At 43.9% G+C, this 25,250-nt stretch overlaps 1 long non-coding RNA gene across 1 annotated transcript in view; it reads right to left on the bottom strand.

The window, feature by feature from the left end:
* Positions 1 to 25,250, bottom strand: part of LOC138649028 (uncharacterized) — an 868,684-nt gene that overhangs the window by 246,843 nt on the left and 596,591 nt on the right. Inside the window, exon 5 of the long non-coding RNA XR_011315225.1 lies at positions 1,520 to 1,595. This is a non-coding gene — a long non-coding RNA (uncharacterized lncRNA). The remainder of the gene's footprint in view (positions 1 to 1,519; positions 1,596 to 25,250) is intronic.

The following is a 25,250-nucleotide window of genomic DNA, read 5'->3' as shown; positions in this document are numbered from 1 at the left end:
AGCTACGACCAGCGATGTCACAGCAGGATCCTGACCGCTGCTGCGTGTCAAACACAACGAGATCGCTATCCAGGACGCTGCAACGTCACGGATCGCTGTCGTTCTCGTTGGAAAATTGCTCAGTGTGAAGGTACCTTTAGTCTCCCAATAAATGTGAGAATATCTTTGTTTTCTTTGAACATGCATGATTACCATTTGCTATGATAACACCCTTGTTTTCTGTGCTACTGGGACAGTAGAGCTACAGCAGAGCATTGGGTGAAAACTGAATGGCCTCAGCGACAGAGTTTGGCATCTGGCGATAAGAATGTCATCCATGATCCTCTAGTGGATAGGAACATTGTCTTTCCTCCCTTACAAAGAAAACTTGGATTGATGAAGCAGTTCGTCAAAGCTCTCAATCACAGTGGAGAATGCTTTAACTATATATGTTCAACTTTTCCTGGTCTTAGTGAAGAGAAGAAAAAGGCTGGAATATTTGATGGACCTCAAATAAGAACACTTATGAGAGACCCAAATTTTATCACATCAATGAATGAGACAGAAGTAAGAGCTTGGAATGCATTTTGTAATGAGGTGCAGAATAAGAAAGCAGACAACTATGAAGAGACTGTGGCAGAGCTACTAATGAGTCTGCAAAATCTTGGATGGAGAATGAGGATCAAGATTCACTATTTACACAGCCATTTGGCCTTTTTTTTCCAGAGAACCTTGGGGATGTGAGCGAGGAAAAAAGGGAGCGTTTTCATCAGGCCATTAAAACAATGGAAGAACGGTATCAAGGCCGGTGGGACTCACATATGATGGCTGACTATTGCTGGAGCTTGATGAGAGACAACCCAGAAGCTGTACATCACACATCAGCCAAGAAAAGAAAGTTCAAATAACTGCCATTTGTCATTCATCTGTGCGCCACATATATGTGTTTTTGTATTTTGTAGTTTAATTCTGTAAGTATATTTGATTTGCTGTACATAGACTTTGCAATCTTTGTTATTCCTTGATTAAAAATATACAAAATGTAGTACCGAAAATCAGGTGTTTTTATCATAAAACATTAGGAGGAATTTTCATCAAAAATTGAAAATATCTCGAAATCCTGATGTGATAGCCAAAAACGGAGTTCATATTCGTAATCAGCAGCCAAAATTTACTTAAAATATGTTTTAAAACCTTTTGCCAGTAAAATTGCGTTGACCAGTGTTATATGTGTACTGTGGGCTCATCAGCCACAGATCAAATCCTATTCAAGTGAATGTGGACCTGATCTGTAGTACCCATCAGTGGCCACTAGCTGTATAGATCCTCTCCGGAGCCAATCTGTAGGGAGCACTAGGTGTCAGACCTCCACCGATCTGATATTGAGGACCTATCTTGTGGAAAAGTCACCACTTTAAAGAAATCTATAGTAAAAGTCACCCTTTTTATAAGTCCACAAATATCAGGTCATAATTCAGTAACTTATTCAAGAAGACAATAGACAGGTTACCTTACGTGTCCTCAATACAGTAGTAATTACCTGGATTCGTCCTGTTCCAGTTCTTCAGGAGATATCTACAAATCAAGGTCTTGGTAAGTAAAATCCATTAAAAAATCTGAAGAAAAAAAAGCAATAAAGAAGTAAGACAACACAGGGGAATTTAATTCCGAAAGAAGGACAGTTGGGAGTAAAAAGCTAGCCTTCTCCAAACCTCCTGTCATCTAGACCATCCATTTAGAATTGATTGCAATTATGCACCCTATAATTTCCATAACATTTAGAACCTAGACTTTTCGATAGATCCACACATATACTGTTCTTAAACCCATAGCAAGAAATAGACCAGGGCCCAAGAGACAAGAAATTTATAGGACTGCAGTCAATGTATTTGACAAGTCTCATGCTGTTGTTCCACTCTGCTCTTACAGAGCGAAAGCTTGGTTCCCCCAATATGCAGGTTTTAAGGGCATATGATAATGCAATTAAGTAATTGTTATGCAGTCACATAAAACTGTGCATAGCCCATGGTGCAAATCTACTTGTCATTATAATATTTGAAGACCAGATGCTAATCACTGTGTTGCACATCAATCTAAATTAGGAATTAATACCAGAAATAGGCGTAGCTCGGAGTGAAGCTTATATATTTTTTTAGGGCACAGCTATTTTTTCGGTGTAATTTTAAAGACTGAAACTGAAAAAGCAGTTGTCACAAATATCAATGATATAAGCGCTCAATATGCACAAAATACATACGGTAAATACCCCTACACTAAACAAAAATGTGCACTACACAATTAATGAGAAAACATAATTGCATTTTATTGTCCTACATAATAAAACAGCATTAAAAGACTGACAAACAACAGAGGTGGGCGACCCTGAAAAGTCAAGAGGGGTCAGTTCCATGCTGGATACACAGAAAAATGTAATAGACAAAAACCCAAATGTACAGAAAATATTGCTTGGCTCACTTGAAAATCAATAATGACAGGTTAATGATGCACAAGAATCAAGTTGCAAACCTTACAGCCACATTACATTCCTCCCCCCTCTGACTAAAACTGTTGGCTTTCCACCTTCTCCAACTAGACATGAGATTCTCGAGTGGGCATCGGCATTATCATATAATTCCACATGGCAGTGGAAATTCTGCAGGACTAGACACCAGCGGGTAATAAGACCATTTTTTCCTTTTTCTCCCTCATCCACCTAAGCGGGACATGGTCTGACACTAATTTAAATTTTCGCCCTAAGAGATAGTAGTATCGTAATGTGTTTACCGCCCACTTTATGGCCAAGCATTCCTTTTCCACAATGGAATAATTTTTCTCACATGCCGACAGTTATTCAGGTAGAGAACAGGATGCTCCTCTCCGTATATCTCCTGAGAAAGGACCTCTCCTTATCCGATTTCTGAGATGTCCATTTGGAGTTCAAATTCCTTCTTAAAGTCCGGGGCAACTAGGATTAGCTGCTTGCACAAAAGCTACTGTAACAACTCTGCTGGCATCACTGCATGGCCTCCCATCCCCCACCTGTATTACACACCAACTTACTCACTACTCCGGGCCATGCTGTGAGTTCTGTCTGCTGCTGGCTACATGCTGTGTGCTTCATGTCTCCTGCTTGCTCTTTGCATTCTTCCTGGCTGTGTGCTTAAAGCGGTGCCCCCGGCACTTCCTGATTTTTGTAGTGTCAGTGTGCACCGTCCTAAGGTGTCCCCAGCTGATTGCCAAGGGGCCTCAAGTACTTAAGGCATTCCCACCCCTAGGGGAAGGTCTGAGCAACTTACTTCCTCAGTCAGTGTCTTGCTGCTGAGGTGCCAGGCCCTGTCCTGCTATTACTCTTGTGTCAGCCACCCAGGGGGGCTTTGTACCCTGGTCTGTACCTGCGTCTCTTGTGTCAGCCACCCAGTGGGGCTTAGTACTCTGGTCTGAGTCCTTGTTCCTTGTCTTGTTCCATTCCCTGTCTGAACTTAGTCCTATTCCTGTGTCCGTTCATATCCCTGTCAGTAGCCTTTCTTATTCCACTGTGTTTTCCCTTGTGTTCACTGCTTCCCGCTTTGCCCTGTTCTGCTCTGCTGCTCACCTTGCAGCTCTGCTCTCACTCTGCGGCTCCGCTCTGCTCTCGGCTCCGCACTCTGTGACCTTGCTCTGCTCTTTGCTCTGCACCCTGCGGCTTTGCTCTGCTCTCGGCTCTGCACTCTGCGACCTTGCTCTGCTTTTCGCTCCACACCCTGCAGCTTTGCTCTGCTTTCGGCTCCGCACTCTGCGACCCTGCTTAGCTCTGCATCCTGTGACTTTGCTCTGCACTCTGCTCTGCGCCCTGCGTATTTGCTTCGCACCCTGCAGCTCTTTCTTTGCTCCGCTCCTTGCTGTTCTGCTACGTTCTCGTTCCGCACCTCACGGGTCTTTGTCCTCCCTGAATCAGTCCCTGCTCCTACAGCATGAACAGGTCCCTACCTGCTCCCATATATCACTCATACCAGTCCATGTTCCTGTCCTCCCTGAATCAGTCCCTGCTCCTACAGTTTGAACAGGTCCTTACCTGTTCCCATATATCACTCACACCTGTCCGTGTTCCTGTGCCTTCCGAGTCAGTTCCTGTCCCTTCTGTCTCAGCAGTGCTCGCCTGCCAGTGTCTCAGCCGTGCCTGCCTGCCAGTGTCTCAGCCGTGCACACCTGCCAATGTCTCAGCCGTGCCCACCTGACAGTGTCTCAGCTGTGCCCGCCTGCCTGCCAGTGTCTCAGCCATGCCCGCCTGCCAGTGTTCTGTTCCTCAGTGGGATCAACAGCCACAGCCAGACACCACCCTGGAGTGGTACCTGGTAGCTACCTGCCGCACAAGCCTGACCTCACCATCAGAGGCTCCAGTGAACACCAAGGTAGCTGCTTAGTTATGCACCTTCCAGGGTAGACTGCTTTGTGGCACAGTGGGGCCACACACCCTTGCTCACACCAACCAGTCAGGGCGCGAGCGTGACTGCTACTTTCAGTTCTTGAAAGGCCATCTCCATGTCTGTCGTCCATTTGGCTATGGCAGATTTGTCGCCTGAGGGAAGTTGGTCAAGGATGAGGCCACCATTGCAAAGTTTGGAATTAACCTTCCGTAGTACCCCACGATTACCAGAAAGGCCCTAATTTACTTTTTTAGAGTATTGTTTCGGCCAGTTCTGGATTGCATCCACGTTATTGATCTGAGGTTTGATCTCATCTCTAGCTTCTACATATTGAAGATATTTGGCCTCCTCTTTCTCCATGGCACATTTATTTTGGATTTATAGAAAACCCGCCTTCCTGAGAGCATCAAACACCGCCTGGACCTTTCCTAGATGACTTTCTCAATCTGGGCTGAAGATTATGATATTGTGCAATTATGCTGCAACGTAATTATTATGGGATGCGAGGATCCGGTCCATGGCCCTCTGGGAGGTGGCTGGAGCTCCCTGCAGTCTGAACGGCATTTGGACATATTGGAAGCAATCGTTGAGTGTAGAGAAAGCCATCTTCTCCTTGGCTTCTTGTGACATGGAGATCTGTCAATATCCCTTTGTTAGATCCAAGGTGGTTATGTGTATTGCTGGCACAAGTCTCTGGATGAGATCATCGACACACGGCATGCATCGAACTTGGAGACTTCGTTCAGCTTCTGATAATCATTACAGAATTTCCAGTCTCCATCGGGTTTTGGAACAAGGAGAATTTGGTTAGACTTCCCGCTCTTAGATTCCTCAATGACTCTGAGATTCCGCATATGCTTCACTTCCCTGGAGATCAGTTTCAACGGTCCTCTGTAATTTTGGTAGGGCTTCGAATTCAGCCACACATGAGTTTCCATTAGAACCTCGTGTTCTATGACTTCTGTACACCTCAGCAAATCTGAGAACGGGTCCTGGTTTTGCTGCACCAATTCCTGACATTGTTGTTTTGGGCCTTCAGCAGCATCTTGGCTATTGTGACATCTTCAAAGTCCCCTTCTTGCCTGACCAGCCAACATGAAGTTTCAACGGGGTCCCTTTCATGCCCTGTCTTGATGAGGAGATTACGGAATTGAGAGGTGGGAGCGATTAACTGGCAGGTGGGACAGGATTTGCAATACCTTACGATTTCCCGGTGACATCTGGGCCAATAGAACCTCCGCCTGACCCGTTCTTGGGTTTTGTCGACACCCAGATGGCCATCCAAGACATGTGAATGGGCCCTGTCCAATACTCTCCATCTATAGGGTCCTGGTACCAATAATTATTCTATTATATCCTTTCTGACCTTAGTAATCTGGTACAATAAGTCCCCTCTCATCATAAAATAAGGTAATCTTTGTTGGCCCCGTCTCTTGGGTTATGACAGTTACATCATTGAACGCTTCTTTTATCGTTAGGTCCATATGTTGGGAGGACCCCATATTTTCTCTGGCCACCTGAGCATGGACACCAAACATGGGTCCACGTTACTGTTCAGGTTCGGCCCTCCGAACACTGGTTGTTTATATTGATATGGTTGCTTTTTATTTTATTACAGCAGATAATGGTTTCAATGGAATGAGTGTTGACGTGAGTATGGTTTCATTTAGAATAATTAAAAGAGTCTGTGTCATTCTTTAAAATAAAGGACTTTATTCTGCTGTGTGTATATTTACAATATACTGTAACTATAGGATTATTAATGGATAGGCGTCTTATAGATACCTCACCATTACTAAGCCATGTGCTTGATGTTACCAGACAATATAAAGTTGACATCAACCCCACTAGTATGAACCCCACTTGCCACCGCAACAGGTGCTCCTATTCTGGGCAGCTGCAGGCTGCTGTTTTTAGGCTGGGGGGGGGGGGCAATATCAATGGTCCCTTACCAGCCTGAGAATACCAGCCCCCAGCTGTCTGCTTTAGCAAGACTGGTTGTCAAAAATGGAGGGGATCCCAAGTTGTTTTTTTAAACTATTTTTTTAAATCATTTTTAAAAAACAGCATTGAGACCTCTCTATTCTTGATAACCAACCTTGCTAACGCTGACAACTGAGGGTTGCAGCCCCCAGTTCTTAGTTTTACCTGGCTGGTTATCAAAAATACAGGGGAACCTACGTCGTTTTTTTTTTTTAAATTATTTATGTAGAGCACAGGCGCTGGCTAATGGAATACTCGCATCAGCCTCTGCCTGCCCTCAATGTTAGTAGCGGAAGCAGGCGTTGGCTGATGGGAGCAGTAGTGCAACATACATAGGAGTAATGTATATTCAAATAGAATTAAGAAGCAAGAAGAAAGTAAGTACATGCAATATGAGAGATTCGTTAAACAGCTCAGTCTGGGCCCCAGAAAAAGCTGTTTGGCAAAATGGGCATCGAGTGTGCGTTTCTCTGACTGGGTGTTCTCTTGTATTTACTTTCTCCATGTTTCTAATTTCTGTTTGAATATTTGAATATTGCTCTATTACCATGCACTTGCACTTTGTACTATTCAGACTTGTTTTCAGTGAGTTCATGTATGTGAAATTTGTATTCATGACTTTCAATGTGACGTATTATTTTAGATTTGCAACTCGATTCTTGTGCATTATTAACCTATCTTTATTGATTTTCAAGTGAGTAAAACGGTACTTTCATTACAATTAGGCCTTCTTTTATTATATTTTTCTAAGTACTTAACATGGAGGTGACACCTCTTGACTTTTCAGGGTTGCCCACTCTTGTTCTCTCTGTTTCTGTTGTTAGTCTGGATTTCAATGCTGTTTTATTATGTAAAATAATAAAGTATATTTGTATCTGCTTATGAATTGTCTCCTGCACATTTCTGTTTAGTTAAGGGTTTGCTTGACAATTTAAAGAGTTAAAGAAAATCTAAATTGTAACACACCGCACTGGAGCACATCTGAATGGGTACTTGTTATATCGCTAAAGCTTCTTTTACACTAACCATGGTTTTATGTCCCATTTTTGCAGCCCCAATAGATTTCTATGGGGCCGCAAACAAACACAGGCTGCAATAATTCCACAGTGCGCCATGCGCCGTACGGCCGTGAGAGCCGTATTTACGGCAGTGAAAAAAGATCGATGCGGTGCACCGTGACTTCTGATTTTGCGGAACACCGTTCTTTTTTTCCAATACTTTTTCCATAGTATTGGAAACACGAAAAAGGCGATCCGCAAGTTTTTTGCGGTCTGTTATTGCGGCCGACCGTGAAAATTGCGGCGATACGGCCCACAAAAAAGGCCTGCAATAACGGGCCACAAAAAAACAGGTAAGTGTAAAGGAAGCCTAAGTCTGTGCTGCAAATACTAGCTTAATTTTCACCATTGGCAAATAGGGTCTCATCAGTACCACAGCTGAGTTTCATGCAAGGAACCTATATGATAGCACACAAAGTCGTTAGCAACGCAATGTACCGCCATATAGTTACCTCTGTAAGGCATTGTATTCTTCTGCCTAACTGTGATCAGAGTCCTTGGGAGCTCTACAATATTCTTTTGTATTCACTAAGGTTTACACTGTATTTGCATTGTGCATTGTTTCTTTAAAAAGACCTTTTAATAAATTATTCAACCTTGTACAGTAGATATAATATAAATTGTTGGCTTTTAATCTTTGGCCACTTAATCCAACCCACTCTTAAGACTTAATATGAGAATGGAAGTGGGTGCTATAGGGAGAAAATTCTGAGTTACAACAATGAAGTGCTTGGATCGACTTGAGCTCCTTAAGAAATGTGATCATATAAACATGAACCCATTATAGTCTATGGGGTTGTTCACATGTCTGTGGTTTTTTTTAGGAGTCTAACTTGCTAATGCATGATTGACCTAATAAACAGGCAATGCCTGAATGTGTTGCGCCTGTCGAACAGCCATGGGACATGCAGCCACGGCGACTTGAACATAGTATTAGAGCATGCAAAATATTCTATTAGCAATCGAACATGCTCAGATAAACCTTATCCGAGCACATCGCTCATCACTATTTGCTATGAAAATCATGAATTACATATATATATATATATATATATATATATATATACAGTGGGGCAAAAAAGTATTTAGTCAGTCAGCAATAATGCAAGTTCCACCACTTAAAAAGATGAGAGGCGTCTGTAATTTACATCATAGGTAGACCTCAACTATGGGAGACAAACTGAGAAAAAAAAATCCAGAAAATCACATTGTCTGTTTTTTTAACATTTTATTTGCATATTATGGTGGAAAATAAGTATTTGGTCAGAAACAAAATTTCATCTCAATACTTTGTAATATATCCTTTGTTGGCAATGACAGAGGTCAAACGTTTTCTGTAAGTCTTCACAAGGTTGCCACACACTGTTGTTGGTATGTTGGCCCATTCCTCCATGCAGATCTCCTCTAGAGCAGTGATGTTTTTGGCTTTTCGATTGGCAACACGGACTTTCAACTCCCTCCAAAGGTTTTCTATAGGGTTGAGATCTGGAGACTGGCTAGGCCACTCCAGGACCTTGAAATGCTTCTTACGAAGCCACTCCTTCGTTGCCCTGGCGGTGTGCTTTGGATCATTGTCATGTTGAAAGACCCAGCCACGTTTCATCTTCAATGCCCTTGCTGATGGAAGGAGGTTTGCACTCAAAATCTCACGATACATGGCCCCATTCATTCTTTCATGTACCCGGATCAGTCGTCCTGGTCCCTTTGCAGAGAAACAGCCCCAAAGCATGATGTTTCCACCACCATGCTTTACAGTAGGTATGGTGTTTAATGGATGCAACTCAGTATTCTTTTTCCTCCAAACACGACAAGTTGTGTTTCTACCAAACAGTTCCAGTTTGGTTTCATCAGACCATAGGACATTCTCCCAAAACTCCTCTGGATCATCCAAATGCTCTCTAGCAAACTTCAGATGGGCCCGGACATGTACTGGCTTAAGCAGTGGGACACGTCTGGCACTGCAGGATCTGAGTCCATGGTGGCGTAGTGTGTTACTTATGGTAGGCCTTGTTACATTGGTCCCAGCTCTCTGCAGTTCATTCACTAGATCCCCCCGCATGGTTCTGGGATTTTTGCTCACCGTTCTTGTGATCATTCTGACCCCACGGGGTGGGATTTTGCGTGGAGCCCCAGATCGAGGGAGATTATCAGTGGTCTTGTATGTCTTCCATTTTCTAATTATTGCTCCCACTGTTGATTTCTTCACTCCAAGCTGGTTGGCTATTGCAGATTCAGTCTTCCCAGCCTGGTGCAGGGCTACAATTTTGTTTCTGGTGTCCTTTGACAGCTCTTTGGTCTTCACCATAGTGGAGTTTGGAGTCAGACTGTTTGAGGGTGTGCACAGGTGTCTTTTTATACTGATAACAAGTTTAAACAGGTGCCATTACTACAGGTAATGAGTGGAGGAAAGAGGAGACTCTTAAAGAAGAAGTTACAGGTCTGTGAGAGCCAGAAATCTTGATTGTTTGTTTCTGACCAAATACTTATTTTCCACCATAATATGCAAATAAAATGTTAAAAAAACAGACAATGTGATTTTCTGGATTTTTTTTTCTCAGTTTGTCTCCCATAGTTGAGGTCTACCAATGATGTAAATTACAGACGCCTCTCATCTTTTTAAGTGGTGGAACTTGCACTATTGCTGACTGACTAAATACTTTTTTGCCCCACTGTATATATATTTATTTTTTGGAATCTTGAAAACCGGATGAAAAACAACTCATGGACCTAACACTGATGAAAGTCTGATCCAGCTCACTGATGGAAATTGGAGAAAAGTTTTTATTGTATATCTGGAAAAAAATGGATGCCTGATGAGTGAATCGTTTGCGCGCAACACAAGACATGGACGGGAGCCGCGCTAATTTCCTAACCCTCTGGGATCCTAGTCTCAGCTTATGATTAGCTGGACTTACCGATGTCATGTGTGTGACACACAGGAGATGTCTTGCCAACCCAGTAAATCATAAGACGAGCCTGGGATCCCAGAGATAAGGATATTTATGGAGCTCCTGTCCATGGGGAGAGACTACTGACCTAGACCACAGACTGGAGTTGCACGCAAGTGATCTGCATATCTCTAGTTCCAAAGTTTTAATCATCCATGATTCTTGAGATAAATGATTGGCTGCAGTGCTTACAGTTGACTTGCCATCCTTGTAGGACAGTAATCAAACAACAGCTCAACTGTAAGAGTGATAGTGCTGGAAGAATTTCTAAGATGAGCAATAGTTATTGCCTTCTTTGTTGCTTTTAAAGGGAACATTAAACCACAGGAATGTTGCTATACAACCAGGGTGTCATGCTGTTGCAATGCAGGTAGGTGTAGCTTCACTAGATGGCAATAGAGAGGAAGCAGGTCTGCACCTAAACAGAGCTGACCTGCAGTGCAGCAGTGAGGCTACCACAGATGGCAGCAGAATAGTCAAACAAGCCGGGTCAAATCCCAGACTATAGCACAGTACCAAAGGAATAAGCAAACTTGTGGTCAGAGAAAAGCCAGGGGACAGAAACAGGTAAGGATTCAAGCCAAGTCAAAACCAGGGAGTCTGCACACTAAAGGGAAACACTGAGTCAAGACAGGAACAGGGGAAAGCAGAGACACGGGTTCAGACAGAAAACGCAGCAGGACCAATCAGAGCACTCAGAGTCAGCTACAGCAGCACTGGGCAAAAACTATAACTGACATTGCCTGCAGGAAGCAGCGGCAATAAATAGCAAAACCTGAACCCAGACAGAGGCTGAGAAAGGTTAACTCTTGACGTGACCAGACCGGGAAAAAGAGGAAACAGGACTCAAAACCCGGTCTGGATTATAACACGGGGTTTTACATTCCCAAATATGCCAATGTTAAAAAAAAAGTCCATTCCGAAAATTAGGCCAGGACTCTTCCCCAGTGGGACTGGGCTCGAGTGTACTAAATCAAGTTATACTGTTTTCAGCTTCATCTGGACTCAATTTGGGTAACTCATGAGCTCTTTAACATCAAATGCCGAAAAGTAGAGTTATGACATGGTCATGATTGGAAAGGAAACCCCCGATGCATAAAGAAATGCTAGTGGTTTTGTGGAGAAAACCTAGTGACAGGTTTCCTTTAAATATGTTTGATTACAACATGCCCTAACGATCACTGGTACCCGAAGGGAGTTGAGCGTGACCAAAGATGTCCAGCAAATGCCTATCTCTACTCTCATACGCCATCAGAAATGCATACCCTTCCGATACAAGAGGAGGCTGCAATCTAAGGTGTACGGATCATACATCAGTCATACCAAAGCCCTGTGTCATATACATAGTGTCAGAAACAAGATACTATCCCATCAAGTAAAAAAAACAAAAAAACAAACTAACAGGTGGGTGTCTGTTAATGTGTTAAATTGCCTACCGAAATGTTTAGTCTACACATATTCATCACCATCCCGTAATCTTTTACCAATAGCTGTTTGATCATTAAAAAAAAACCTGTCTAACAAGACCGGCCTCTGATCAATACACATTCAGGCAGAATCTGTAATAGTGTCTTATCAAATTAGCAGCTACTGAAACAGCTCTATACAAAAATCAATCTCCTTCTGACCTTAAAACACGGACCAATTTCCACATAGACATTAATATACTTGCTGCATGCACACATGTTTTTACACACTCGCGGGAACGTGCGTGCGCCAAAATAAACCGCAAACACATGCTGCCACAGACTTATCAACGCAAGCAAAAAAGCATAAGAAAGAAATACCATGGAGCAGCAGACGTCCGTATGACACCCGGATCTCATACAAGCTGTCACAATGTCTAATGCCGCTGACAAATTGTAGACATGATAAGTCGTAGTTCTTTCAGGGAACCCTATCACTTTGTGGTAAGGAAGACTGCAACCAGAGGGAGACTAGAAGATGCGTCACGTCTGCAGAAATACAAGTTCAGATTAATACAGCAGCAAAGAAGTTTTGCTGTATATATTTATACAGAATATGTCTTGAAAAAGATCTTCATATGTCCAAAACTTTGCCACTGGAGGCCATTAAATTTATATTTTTCCCAATTGTTGAATTGGTGGGGCTGCCTACATTTTTTTTTGCCAAAATTTGAGGAGTGCTTCTTCCTGGGACGCTCTACATCAGGGGTGAGCAATTCATTTTCCACATGAGAGACCGTGACTGTTGTGGAGGGCCGAACCAATAGGCTTAAATTTATTCTGCTCAATATTAATATTAACATATTAATTATAATGAATATTTTATAGTGATATTAATTGTAGCATTTAATATTGATCAGAATTAAGTATGCTGACCCCTTCCTTATATACTGTATGGGCCTGCACACAGCCCCCTATTTACTGTATGAGCCCACACATAGCCTCTTACATCTATGTACAGTGAGATCCCACAGTCTCCTATATACAGTATGAGCACGATATAGCGCCCTACAAACAATGTAATCAGAAACATATCCCATCTATGTACAGTGAGATCCCACATAGTCTCCTACATACAGTATGAGCCCCCACAAAGTGCCGTGTACACAATGCGATCAGAAACATAACCTCTCTATGTACAGTGAGACCCCACATAGTCTTCTATATACAGTTTGAGCCCCCACAAAGTGCCGTGTACACAATGCGATCAGAAACATAACCTCTCTATGTACAGTGAGACCCCACATAGTCTTCTATATACAGTATGAGCCCCCACAAAGTGCCGTATACACAATGCGACAAGAAACATAACCTCTCAATAAACAATGAGACCCCACATAGTCTCCTATATACAGCATGAGCCCCCACAAAGTGTCGTATACACAATGCGACCAGAAACATAACCTCTCAATAAACAATGAGACCCCACATAGTCTCCTATATACAGTATGAGCCCCCACATTGTGCCGTATACACAATGCGATCAGAAACATAACCTTTCTATAAACAATGAGACCCCACATAGCCTCTTATATACTGTATGAGCTCCCACATAGCGCCCTATACACAATATGATCAGAAACATAACCTCTCTATATACACTGAGACGCCACATAGCCTCCTAAATACAGTATGAGCCCTCACATCGCCTCTCTATATACAATATGAGCCCTTACATAGCCCCCTAAATACAGTATGAGCCCTCACATAGCTCCCTATATATATCCCATACACGTATGAAACAAAAAAAACAATCCAAACACATACTCACTTTGCTCCCATTCCCCCAGCGCTCTGCTCCGGTCTCCTGTCCACTGAGTTTCCGCATAGCAGACGCGATGTAATAGCGCCATCGCGTATGTTGTCACAGTATCACACCCTGATTCGTGGAAGAAGGAGCCGGTGGCTCTAACCTCCACCAATGTATTCACCGTAGTCTGCATCTTGAGGATGTAGATAGCAGTGACATCTGGAAATGGGCGGCAGAGGACAGCCTGCAGGTGAGGGCATGGCGCAGCCCATGGGCCACTATTTTCAGCCCTACGTCTGTCTCGGTCTGCAGGCTGGACTGGAACAGCCAGAGCACCAGATGTGGCTCTCTCTTTCCCTCTGTCTCGCTCTATATATATATATACTGTGTCACCTGCACAACAACCAGGAGTTCCACTTCTCACATATCAGTAGAACAGCAGTCAAGTGTCCTACATTCATTTATTCTTTACAATCTTTCCATGGTTCTCACTGTGAAAAACGACAGACTCGGGACAACTTATTTTTTTGCACCCATGTCTTCAATGAAGGGGTATTCCCATGTTACAAGGTGATTACATATCACTAAGAGGCATACTCCTGGGAGTAAGGGTATATTAAAAAGCATATTTATTTTACGCAGATTTTGCGGCACAAAAAAAACAGTGTTGGCAGGAACAAAAATACACCGTACAGCAGACATATTTTTGCCTGCATTTTTTCCATTCATCTGGGTGAAAAACGCTAAAATTATTGACATGTTTCAGATTTAAGAAAAAAAAGAAAACCCCGCAGCATGGAAATGAAATTTTTTAAAGTTCATATATTTTACTGATACTGTAAAACGCAGCATCTTTTTGTGAGGCATAAAAGAAACGTTGCAAAAATATAACGTAAAGGTCCCAGCTGTGAGTCCATCTCCGATAATTAAGTTATGGCATGAATAGGAAGGGACCCCCTTTTATTCTGTCAAAACTGGTTCAAATGGGTGTCACGGCATTCAGGCCCCCAATGATCACAATGATAATTGCTGTTTATTGGACAACCCCTTTATGATATACACTGATGATACTCTCCTCATCCACTACTGCTTTGAACATGAGACTACCATCATTTTATAGGCAATCATCTTGACTATCTCATACATAAATTTGACTTGCAACTATTTAGCATATGATTAGTTATGCAAATTCTGGTCACTGCATTGTTACGGTTTGACTCCTGGTGGTGAAAAAATCTTTTTGAAGGAACTGTCAAGTTCGATGGAGGAAGCCTGATGATATGTGGTTGTTTCAGAGCCAAAGGAATTGGATACTTGAGCAAGATCGATGGTCGTCTGAATGCTGAGCTATATGCGAGTAGGCTACCAGATGAGTTACTTTGTACACTCAACTACTATGGGTATGAAAGTGTTCCAGTAGGACAAGGTGCATACATTGAGATTGGCAAAGAAATGGTTCAATGACAATGAAGTAGAGGTGCTTGATTGGCCCCCACAGTCCCCAGACCTCAACCCAATTGAACATTTGTGGGTATAGTTCAAGAAAAAGCTGTATACATACCCAAGTGAGTCGACCAGTATGCGCCAAGTATGGGAACGTGTGTAAGAGACGTGGTATCAGATTTCTGACGAGACATAGTTGAATCTGATTGAGAGCAGCCCAGAAGGATTTTGGCAGTGCTGAAAGCCAAAGGGGGATTTAAAAAATACTAACAAAATAATAACCTATAAGACTAGGCTCACATCTCATTAGGGCATTCTGTTTAACGGATCTATTTCTAAGCGGCACTAACACTATGTAACGGATCCGTTAATGCACCCATAGACTTCAATTAGCATAACGCATCCTAACGCATGTCAAAATCGGCATGCATTAGCGATGATCCGTTACTTTATGACGTACCTTCGAACACGGACAGCCATATTTTCAGGTATGTTACGGTGTACGCACAGCATCCGGAAGCGTTCGCTGTGCATTGAACTCTAATGCTAACGCATGCCAATGCAATGCAACCATGCGTTAATGCAAGCTTTAGCGCGATCGCAAAAAATAAGACAATTTGGGACCCATCGTTAGCCGATCCGTTTAATGTAGCCGTGAAACGGAATGCCCTAACGCGATGTGAACCTTGCCTAAGTGACATGACCAGAATCTGCTAAATTAATCATATACTAAATAGTAGAAAGTCAAATTTATGTATGAGATAGCCAAGATGACTGAGTATAAAATGATGGTGCTCTCACATTGGAAACCGTAGTAGATGGTGAGATATGGAACCCGAATGTCAAAAGTTCAAAACGTTGCTACCCTTTTGCTTGTCAATGTAGCTAATATTGAAGTAATATTAATAATTACTGTATATCAAAGATCAGTAAGATGCACACCCTTAAGATTTGGTTTTGAAATTTTCACCCAAATGGTCACACGGGAATGCTGAGTTATGGAAACCATGGTCAAGTCCAGGTTAATACTGTAAAAGCTGATTGTCTTGTAAGTGAACAAATGGCCTCTAATTTCTCAGAATGAAATGAACAAAGATATCTATCTGATCATCTCCTGATCTACGATTAGGTAACAGAGTTTGCTCTGACAGAGAGATGTCCTGAAGCATCGGAGATATTTTTATTGCTGTTAAATATCTTCTCCTCCGATTGAATTTGTGACATCTAGAGTAAGTTCTTGACTCCCCCGAGACAGAACTGATCAACCTACGAGAGACAAGATCTGCATACTGATACCGGCGGAAGAAGAAATCGGGGAAGGACATATTGAAGACATAGAATGGCAAAGGCAAACAAGGGGAACGAGAGCGGTCAGTAAACACGAAGCGCAGTAAAAATATATGAAATGTTAGGTGGCGTGCTCTCAGAACTGGGCGACTGTGGAATAAATATGGACAAATGAAAAGAACCCTTTGCAAATATTCATGACATTTTCTAACGTGTGATCTCGGGACATGCATATTAACACAAAAGGCGATATAGGTTCCTCCACTTATCCTTTGTTGATTCACATTAAACAAATGATTGAAAGAAGAATTACACTCGCGTCTTGGATGTATAAATGGATAATGGAGAACAATTATCCGAGTCATACATTAATGCTATGAAGTTGAATTAAATTACTGGATGTAGAAGATGATCTAGGAAATACAATACTTCGTGGTGAAACAACAAACAATTCTGCATTTAGAAGAATAATTAAAAAAGTGAGACACTTTATAGAAGAAACAGTAACAATCGACCTGTACATAAATCACTATGGACTAGAAAGTATAAGGACTTCCTTAGACATTAGGTAAAGGTTGACTTTAATGGCCAATCTTTACCGGTTATTACAAATATTGGCTGAAATTTTAGTATGAATGTTGAATTCTAAACACCAAAAACTAAAAGACATCGCCAAGAAGGATGTTGGATGGTTTTACCAATCCAACCTACAAAATGTGTATGAGCACGTGGCATTGGATAGGGAATGTAGGTTGGTATAGCTGGCAGGGAAGACATGAATTTTAGTATTGGATATTCTTGTTTTATTCTAGCAACATTAGAAATGTTCTAGGCAATGCTGGTACATAATGATATATATTCTTGTATGTAACATTGCTGCCTATATATAGGTGCTGTGATACTCATAGTCAAGGTTGATGCTCTTTATTGTTATGTGCGGTTGTTGAGATGACCTCATAAGTTGAAAAAAAAATCGAGCTAATAGCACTCAATTATACAATAGAACTTACCTAGGTTACAGACAACCTATAAAGTGAGCACAAGATATGAGAAAATACTGTGTGCCAGAAAGAGCTGCAGCATCCACTTGTAGAATAAAATGCTAACATATCCATCTTGACATTTGCAACGAAATGCGTGGGAGACTGATACGATGCATTGTAAGTATCTGGGTGAATGTGTTATCATTTTATCCCACATCTGGATGATGTAAACTTTTGAGCCTGTGCCGACCACGTTTTTGTGTACACTGGGAAAGCTCCTGATGTAGATGATCAATATGACCATGGGGCTCCAGAGCAGGGACGGACATATCATTGGTGCAGCATGTACAGTCACACAGTGGCCCAGGTGGTAAGGGGGCCCATTCCCACCTCCAAAACAAGTAGACTTGTACATTATGACTGCAAAGGGACCATATATTGTCATGCACATGGGCCTCTTCTGTCTGTGTCTGCCACTACAGGGGAGTACACTTTAGTCCTCTAGCCCGTACATGTCAGTGTTCTGGAAAAAAAGGAAGAAAAAGAAAAGCAAACAAATATACTTGAAAAAGTATATATTAAACCTGTACATTTTTTTAACATTTTTTTAACATGGGTGACAGATCGACTAGTGCCACCCCATCCTTCCCTAAGTCCTTCCCTAAGCAAGGCTTATTGCCAGGGTCAGGCAGGAATTAGGTTCCTGTTCGGCGATAGGTGCAGAACCTATATAGGGATGTTTAGGGCAGACAGGGTGACTTTAGAACCTGCCTTGGGGTCTACACTTCCCCCTTCCCTAGTGTTGAACTCATTTCCCCTCATCACTTCGTGTTGCACTTAGCCTTTCCTACACTGTGCGTGACATGGAACAAGCAAATATCAACTGGTTTGGCTTCAGTCTACTGGGTGTGTGTGGCCCCCGATTTCTCCCCGACAGATGATGTCGAGAAGATAAGGATCCGGCATGCCCTATTTTGGACTGATGAGTATTTAGTTCTCTAAGAGATAAGCCACGACTAAAGATGTCTGACGGCAGGTGTCATACAGAATTAAAGAGAGTTTGGAAAATAGAGTGCTCCTGCGAGTGGGAGAATTGGGTGAGATAGGTACCGGCTGAACGATCGGTCAACAGCTATCTACAGTGTATGGGGGCTTTTCAGTGGTGGTGGTGGTAAACTATTGGCGATAACAGCATCCATTTAACAGATACGTCATAAAAAGTCATTGCACAGCTCATTACTTATCTGGCAAATTAACATTTGGGTGATGGATGCCAGTGTTAAGCATCCTTTACAGCCTATATTAACATGTTAAAAATTGGTATTTGAACAGGGACTGGCATTCTACTGCCTTTGTTAACAAAAAGTTGAGACATTTCATTGCTAAGTGGAAAATCCAGAATGTTTTAAGAAAATCTATCTATATCCAATTCAAATGCAAATATCTTGGTTGGACATGAAGATTTAGAAGAAGAATCTGTAAGGTAAAACATATGTGGATGTTCCAGAAAATAAAAGTGATACGGACCATTTCTATAACCCCATTCTACATTATTTTCTTTGCACTAGTGTTTTCGCGTTTTGCAAAAACTTCTGTCCCCGTGTGTACGATGTCTTCAAATACAATCTATGCTTTACTCACCCTCACTGGGTCTAGAGACGTGTCTCTGCCACTGCTCACAGTGACTGTTGTTGACGTTACATTGATAGCGAATAACTAAAGCTCAGTGACTTAGGTGGTAAGAATTGCTCAGAGCCGCTGAGATGACCGATTGGCTGCTGGACTGTCGAAATGACCTAAAAGCTGCAGAAACAACACTCCGGGTATTTCTAGTCTACCTTCAAAACTGTGATTGTATCCTACCTTAAGGTCCGATTACACTAACCGACTGGTCACACTAAATGACCGCCGATGTGTAACCTTTTATCGATCGGTGGTCATTTATTTACACAGTCAGACCAAAGTGGAAGATGTGCACTGAGCGATTTGCAATAGGTTGCCATTGTTCTCGGCAGCGCAAGGACGCTGTGCAAATGATCGTTTCACCGCTCAATGATCGTTTTGCTTTTTCAATGGGTGATCGGCAGCCTGTTTACATGGAAAGATTATCATGAAACGAGCATTCTTAATGATAATCTTTTACTATAAATGTACCCTAAGACTACGAAGATGAAGCGTGGAAAAGCAAAAGATAATTCTTGACATCCTAGTGTACTTTATGCTCACGTGTTCTATATACTATACATGAGGTGGATTACTAAATACATTTTTATAATTTAACTAGCAATAAACAACAATTACCCAATCAGACCAACTTTGCCGGAGCCATTGAGAGTAAGGATATTAGTGATTAGCTTTCTTGCTCAATTCCCTCTACTACAGAAGGGAAAAAAAAGGAAGACTCGATGAGCTCTCATTTCGTGGTAACGAGCTCCAATTTACCATGATCATTATGTCTGACATTAAAGGTTTGTGAACACTGTCACATGCCCAGCAGCTATTTTTTTTTTACCTTCTAAAGCCTGAAATAATAAGCTTGCAGTCCAGAGATTCAATCCTATCTTTAAATCAGTGAATCAAATGTAAAACATACTACTGCATGATACACAACACAACCGGCGGGCTCTCTACTTTCCAGGAGGTTCTGCAAACGGAGATAATTGTAGCATGATCCCATCCAAACCCATATTTTACTCATTATATTCTTCCAATGGTGAATGAAATGTGGACTTGCAGCACGCTGGCAAATTTGCTTAACTAATTTTTCGCTGTAAAACCCATAACACGATGTTTAGACTGTAATTAATTGCCATTTTAGAACTGTGACTGATATTGCCTGGTGGTGAGACCAGCATTTTATATTCCCAGTGTGAATAGAAACCACAGCTCTCTGCGGGCCCCTATGATTTCCGGCTTTTGTAGTGGCACTAATCTGTTTTCCAGATACAATGCAGAACCAAATTGTACACAAGATGCTTTTTGCATCAATGCTAGGATCTTCTGTCTCGTCGTAAGTAATGAGTGGCCCGGATTCTGGCTTTTTCTGTAGAGATACTTAGACTGGCGGAGCTGACTCTGTAATGCATTTTCATAAAGGTGCAAATGGGTTGATGAGTTTATTCCGGGTTACTGGAAGGCTGTAACGCGCTGGAGCATTCATTGGGTCTTCTGCCACGCTTGGATGGTCAGCGATTGCTCTGTGTCTAACAGCAATCGAATGCTCTCTGCCGTGTCCTAATAAAGGGTCTTGAACTTTTATTTTTATTTTTTTGCCAGAATTACGGAAAGAAAGAATTTTTGCTACATGTAACAGCATCTCTTGCAGAAACAATTATACAAATGGCGAAGGAAAATGCACACAGTTATTACTCATTATAGGATTGTATTCATTCACATGAATGCTTGACACGGTGGAACTCAGAAGTCGCCTACCACAATTATGCACGCAAAAGCTGACTTCAGTGCGAGCCAATTAACCTGCCGGCATGTTTTTTGGGATGTAGGAAAGAACCTGAGGTTAGCATATCTTCTGAGTGTACTGAATATATATTATGTACACCTCTTATTGCTCTTTTTAAAGTGCATCTGTCATGGAGAGACGGTTGTTAGGGCATCCATCCGATTCCCTAAGGCTTTGTTCACCGTAACATCTGAGCTTCCATGTATAACTAAGGGCTGAAAGCTATGTCTGATCCGATAGACCCCAGCATCTGCTTCAAAAAAAGGTGTCCGGTTCTAATGAAAGATTCACTACCCCGAGTCTTGGGTTACAATGAGTTATTGCCATAAATCGGCAGTTGTAACTAATTTGTCATCGTTTGGATTCAGTGCTGAAATCTGGGTCAAATCCACATCCCATTGTTTTCATTGGCAATCAGCTTTATAGTTTACACGAGGTTGAAAAATAAAAGAATCGATACTTCAACTACTAAGTGTCATGATTCTGCAACTTGCTGTGTCCAAGGGAAGCTGTGAGTGACAGCTCAGCCGCCCTATGGACCGCAGGGGCGTGTGGTGCTGTCAGTGCTGTGAGTGACAGCTCAGCCGCCCTATGGACCGCAGGGGCGTGTGGTGCTGTCAGTGCTGTGAGTGACAGCTCAGCCGCCCTATGGATAGAAGGGGTGTGTCAGGCTGTCAGTGCTGTGAGTGACAGCTCAGCCCCCTATGGATAGCAGGGGTGTGTCAGGCTGTCAGTGCTGTGAGTGACAGCTCAGCCCCCTATGGATAGCAGGGGTGTGTCAGGCTGTCAGTGCTGTGAGTGACAGCTCAGCCCCCTATGGATAGCAGGGGTGTGTCAGGCTGTCAGTGCTGTGACAGCTCAGCTGCCCTATGGATAGCCAGGGGCGTGTCAGGCTGTCAGTGCTGTGAGTGACAGCTCAGCCGCCCTATGGAAAGCAGGGGCGTGTGGTGCTGTCAGAGCTGTGAGTGACAGCTCAGCCGACCTATGGATAGCAGGAGCGTGTCAGGCTTTTAGTGCTGTGAGTGACCGCTCAGCCGCTCTATGGATAGCAGGGGCGTGTCGGGCTGTCAGTGCTGTGAGTGACAGCTCAGCCGACCTATGGATAGCAGGAGCATGTCAGGTTGTCAGTGCTGTGACAGCTCAGACGCTCTATGGATAGCAGGGGCGTGTCGGGCTGTTAGTTCTGTGAGTGACAGCTCAGCCGACCTATGGATAGCAGGAGCGTGTCAGGCTGTCAGTACTGTGAGTGACAGCTCAGACGCTCTATGGATAGCAGGGGCATGTTGGGCTGTCAGTGCTGTGAGTGACAGCTCAGCCGACCTATGGATAGCAGGAGCGTGTCAGGCTGTCAGTGCTGTGACAGCTCAGACGCTCTATGGATAGCAGGGGCGTGTCGGGCTGTTAGTTCTGTGAGTGACAGCTCAGCCCCCTATGGATAGCAGGGGTGTGTCAGGCTGTCAGTGCTGTGAGTGACAGCTCAGCCCCCTATGGATAGCAGGGGTGTGTCAGGCTGTCAGTGCTGTGAGTGACAGCTCAGCCGCCCTATGGATAGCAGGGGTGTGTCAGGCTGTCAGTGCTGTGAGTGACAGCTCAGCCCCCTATGGATAGCAGGGGTGTGTCAGGCTGTCAGTGCTGTGAGTGACAGCTCAGCCCCCTATGGATAGCAGGGGTGTGTCAGGCTGTCAGTGCTGTGAGTGACAGCTCAGCCCCCTATGGATAGCAGGGGTGTGTCAGGCTGTCAGTGCTGTGAGTGACAGCTCAGCCCCCTATGGATAGCAGGGGTGTGTCAGGCTGTCAGTGCTGTGAGTGACAGCTCAGCCCCCTATGGATAGCAGGGGTGTGTCAGGCTGTCAGTGCTGTGAGTGACAGCTCAGCTCCCTATGGATAGCAGGGGTGTGTCAGGCTGTCAGTGCTGTGACAGCTCAGCTGCCCTATGGATAGCCAGGGGCGTGTCAGGCTGTCAGTGCTGTGAGTGACAGCTCAGCCGACCTATGGATAGCAGGAGCGTGTCAGGCTGTTAGTGCTGTGAGTGACCGCTCAGCCGCTCTATGGATAGCAGGGACGTGTCGGGCTGTCAGTGCTGTGAGTGACAGCTCAGCCGACCTATGGATAGCAGGAGCGTGTCAGGCTGTCAGTGCTGTGACAGCTCAGACGCTCTATGGATAGCAGGGGCGTGTCGGGCTGTTAGTTCTGTGAGTGACAGCTCAGCCGACCTATGGATAGCAGGAGCGTGTCAGGCTGTCAGTGCTGTGAGTGACAGCTCAGACGCTCTATGGATAGCAGGGGTGTGTCGGGCTGTTAGTTCTGTGAGTGACAGCTCAGCCGCCCTATGGATAGCAGGGGCATTTTGTGCTGGAAGTACTGTGAGTGACAGCTCAGCCGACCTATGGATAGCAGGAGCGTGTCAGGCTGTCAGTGCTGTGACAGCTCAGACGCTCTATGGATAGCAGGGGCGTGTCGGGCTGTTAGTTCTGTGAGTGACAGCTCAGCCCCCTATGGATAGCAGGGGTGTGTCAGGCGGTCAGTGCTGTGAGTGACAGCTCAGCCCCCTATGGATAGCAGGGGTGTGTCAGGCTGTCAGTGCTGTGAGTGACAGCTCAGCCCCCTATGGATAGCAGGGGTGTGTCAGGCTGTCAGTGCTGTGAGTGACAGCTCAGCCCCCTATGGATAGCAGGGGTGTGTCAGGCTGTCAGTGCTGTGAGTGACAGCTCAGCCCCCTATGGATAGCAGGGGTGTGTCAGGCTGTCAGTGCTGTGACAGCTCAGCTGCCCTATGGATAGCCAGGGCCGTGTCAGGCTGTCAGTGCTGTGAGTGACAGCTCAGCCGCCCTATGGAAAGCAGGGGCGTGTGGTGCTGTCAGAGCTGTGAGTGACAGCTCAGCCGACCTATGGATAGCAGGAGCGTGTCAGGCTGTTAGTGCTGTGAGTGACCGCTCAGCCGCTCTATGGATAGCAGGGGCGTGTCGGGCTGTCAGTGCTGTGAGTGACAGCTCAGCCGACCTATGGATAGCAGGAGCGTGTCAGGCTGTCAGTGCTGTGACAGCTCAGACGCTCTATGGATAGCAGGGGCGTGTCGGGCTGTTAGTTCTGTGAGTGACAGCTCAGCCGACCTATGGATAGCAGGAGCGTGTCAGGCTGTCAGTGCTGTGAGTGACAGCTCAGACGCTCTATGGATAGAAGGGGCATGTCGGGCTGTTAGTTCTGTGAGTGACAGCTCAGCCGCCCTATGGATAGCAGGGGCATTTTGTGCTGGAAGTACTGTGAGTGACAGCTCAGCGGCTGTATGGATAGCAGGGGCATGTTGGGCTGTCAGTGCTGTGAGTGACAGCTCAGCCGCCCTACGGATAGCAGGGGCGTTTCACAGTGTCAATGCTGTGAGTGACAGCTCAGCTGCCCTATGGATAGCTGGGGCGTATTGGGCTGTCAGTGCTGAGTGACAGCTTAGCCGTCTTATGGATAGCAGGGTCTATCAGTGCTGTGTTTGGGTTTCCTCCAGGTGCTTTCCTTTCCACACACTTGCTAGGATGGTAATGGCTGGCAATGTCAGATCATTGACAACCATAGCTTCAGCTCAGTGGTGTGCTAATTCTGTGCTCTGTATTTTGATATTCTGAGCTTCTGTTGCCAGACCTTGGATTTGTCTTTTGACTAACCGTTTTTATAACCCCTTTTGCCTTTGTCGTATTCTGATTTTAGTTACGAGACCCAGGACTTTGCCCCTAACTATCCGTTTGTTTTATCCCTCTTTCTTCCTGGCTTTTGACCTTGCACCTCTTGACCAGTCTGCCTCGCGGCTAGTTCGTGATAAGTGACTAGCATCACACTGAGGGGTAAAGCAGACGTCCGTGAATTTTGGTCCGATCTAGGACCGCAATGCACGGACTGGCTGCGGGTCTCCTGACTTGAGTGTGACAGCCTAATAGAAATATATGAATCTGTCATGCGCTGGTCAGGAGATCACCCGACACCTAAATAAGCCCTAAGGTAGATTAAGTGCAAAACCCGTGGCACGTAGCCTTGCTCAGATTAGTCACAGTGTAAACTGCAAATCAAATGGCCAGCATTGGATTTTTGCCAGGGATTATCCTCCAAATTAACGTTGCATTTTTTAGCCTGAAAAATCTTCCATCTCAATACGTCCTTAGCCTTTACAATAAGGAATCAAAACTTTCCTAATATGACATTTGTGATTTTCAGAAAAAAAAATGCTGGAAATGTATTGAAGTTGATGGAAAATATATTTGTTATTCACATAAGGTCAAAACATATCCTACAAACTATAATGAGATATTCACTCGTATGAAATCTAAGTTTTGAAAACACCCTATCATTTTACTAGGCATCCAAATGTTACTGGATTTTTTAGAAACTTAATTGTTATCATTTTTTTTTTCTTAAAAAAGCATATCATAGCAAATTAGTTGGATTACCCAATTTGGAGTTCTCATTTTGCCGCGGTTTATCGCATACAAGGTGTGGGATCCTAATTTC

Source organism: Ranitomeya imitator, chromosome 9 (assembly GCF_032444005.1).
Source record: "Ranitomeya imitator isolate aRanImi1 chromosome 9, aRanImi1.pri, whole genome shotgun sequence".
In the NCBI taxonomy this organism is placed as follows: domain Eukaryota; kingdom Metazoa; phylum Chordata; class Amphibia; order Anura; family Dendrobatidae; genus Ranitomeya; species Ranitomeya imitator.
The sequence above is the reverse complement of the archived record's forward strand: the minus strand, read 5'-3'. Positions and strand labels throughout refer to the sequence as shown.